The sequence below is a fragment of the Quercus suber genome, unplaced genomic scaffold (genome assembly GCF_002906115.3).
Source record: "Quercus suber isolate HL8 unplaced genomic scaffold, Cork oak 2.0 scaffold_165, whole genome shotgun sequence".
NCBI lineage: Eukaryota > Viridiplantae > Streptophyta > Magnoliopsida > Fagales > Fagaceae > Quercus > Quercus suber.
The window spans coordinates 40,461-43,214 of NW_027069626.1; positions in this window are offsets into that span (position 1 = coordinate 40,461).

Sequence of the window (2,754 nt, forward strand, 5' to 3'; positions counted from 1 at the left end):
AGTAGTGTAGATTTAGCTGAATGGGCCCTTAATTTGGAGTAAATTTGTGTTTTTTTTTTTTTTATTAAAAAAAAAAACCAAAAGAGCCTTACATTATTATTGTTCATTGAGAGTGTTAATAAGGGCTAGAGAGAGTCAGAGAGGGAGAGAAAAATCTGAAGGACTTTATAATCAGACCAAAACTTCTCCGAAAACATTACTGGTAAGTTTTTAATTTTGTTCTATTGTTTTTGGCTGTTAAGTATGATTTAGGGCTACAATTGGGAGTGTTTCTTTTGAATGATTAGCATAGATTGATGAGTTTGGAGCCGGTAGTGGAGTTTGCTAATTTCAATTATTGACCGCATTGCTCTCTCTTTCATATTTTAGCAAATTCAATCAAAGCTACGTCTCTTAACTGTATCCTTTTGCAAGAATGCAACCAAGTCACTATTGTTTCTTTCTCTTATTTATTTATTTTATTTTTAAAAAGTTAATGTTAGGACATATATGTTTTAACTTGATTAAAAACATATGTCACTTGTTTATGTAAATTGGCTAATCATTTGACAAAACGTACTCTACTTGTAATTGGGTAGTTCTAGATGTTTTTAATATTTCAAGAAACAATGTTTCAAGGTCAAGTGTTGAAGTCATCAAGTCTGTCCAAGAAAAAGCAAGCTGAAGTGCAAAGTTTTTAAAGCTTGACACCTTCTCGATAGCTACCTCGACACCTGCTATCTGTCGAGATTTAAAATTTCAGATTTCTAATCTGATTTTCTTGGGATCCGTGAATATGTTTTTGGGCCTTCTTTTCTTCTAACCCTAAACATATAAAAGGATTGTTTTAAGAGCCGTCAAGAGTGACACAAGTTGCATTAGCATTCAGCAATCTCTGTTCAAGCAAATTGTGATCAAAAGACAAAGTTCTTGACCTAGTTCATTTCCATCAAGAAGTTGTTGTGTATTTGCACCGTAGAGTTTTGTAACCAAGCATCTTCCTGCTATTTATCATAAAGGATAAATTGAAGAACTTTGTAGCCAACCATTCTTTCTTAGTTGGTGTTCTGAAGTCGCGTACTTGGATCCGCGCATTGGTTAGTCACGTACTTGGGAGCTGTGCATCAAAGGTGGGAACTGTCACTACAAATCAAGTCCAATTGGGTATTAGGGTAAGGGTTCAAATGTAGGTTGGTAAGGTACTTGAGATTCCTTTACTTGTAACCGCTTGATTTGATAACAGTGGAGTTTCGGGAGTGGTGACCTGAAAATCACCCGGTGGGATTTTTGCCGTTAGGGTTTTCCTCATTCGAAAACAAATTACCGTGTTATTTATTTTCCGCTGCATATTTAGTTTTTTGGTGATTTGTTTGTGCTTCCATAAAAATTTCATGATTAATTGATTGATTAATAAACTTGGCTAAATTAATTAATTAGGGTTAATCACTAGGGGTCATTCAGATTGTGGCCTATCAAGTGGTATCAGAGCAGGCACACTCTGATTAGGGTTTAATCTTTGCTGTGTTGATCCATTGACCCCTGTTTGTCATGGATAGAGGACAATTTTTAATTATACCTCATTTATTTGATGGCACTAACTATGCATACTGGAAAGTACGCATGAGAGCTTTCTTGCAGTCTTTAGATGAAAAGGTGTGGCAAGCTGTAGAGATTGCCTGGACTAAGCCAACAGAAGAACCGACCGATTGGGATGATACTAAGATCAAGGCGGCTAACTTCAACAGCAGAGCGTTAAATGCCCTATTTAGCGCAGTCACAAATGAGGAGTTCAAAAAGATATCCTCAACTGAAACTGCTAAGGAGGCTTGGACCATCCTCCAGACAACCTATGAAGGAACAAAGGCTATCAAAAATTCAAAATTTCAGAGGCTCACTACAAGCTTTAAAGAAATTAAGATGGAGAAGGATGAGTCGTTCGATGAGTCCTATGCCAAGTTTAAGGAAATAGTAAACTCAGCCTTCAATCTTGGGAAAACCATCCCTGAACCCAAGATTGTAAGAAAGGTGCTCAGATCTCTACCTGAGAGATTCCATGCCAAGATTATGGCGATAGAGGAATCAAAGGACATTGACAAGATTCCTTTGACTGAGCTGGTAGGAAACTTGCAAACCTATGAGATAGGATTATCTAGGATTGGCAAGTAAAGTAAAGGTAAAAGCATGGCCTTGAAGGCAAAGAACAGTGATACAGATGAGTCTTCCGATGATGAAGATTCTAAGATGAAGTCCTACATCACTCGGCAGTTCAAGAAGTTTATGAAGAATGCCAATGGAAGGAGCTTCGACAAGGACTGTAGGCAGTTCAGTTCTTCTCAGTTTAAAAACCAAGACAAAGGAAAGAAGGATGCTAAGGATGGCGGTCAGTACACTGTTCCTGCAGGACCAAAGTGCTTTGGATGTCATGGGTTCGGACACATGAAACATGAGTGTCCTACATATCTCAAGAGCATTGGGAAAAGCAAGGTACTTGCTGCAACTCTAAGTGACACTGATCCTCAAGATGATTCCGACAATGAGGATGATGGAATCTTAAATGCCTTCACTACCACAGTCAATCCCACTGAAGGGATTGTTGAAGAAGTGGATGAAGAAGAAGAATTGGTGGAGTCAAAATTTGAGAAAATGGATGATCAAGATGATATCCATTCAGCCTATGAGAAGCTTTACAAGCTCTCTGAAAAGCATGAGAAATTATACAGGCCGGCTACCAAGAAGCTCAGTGATGTGGAACTTAATCGTGAAGAGTTGTCCACA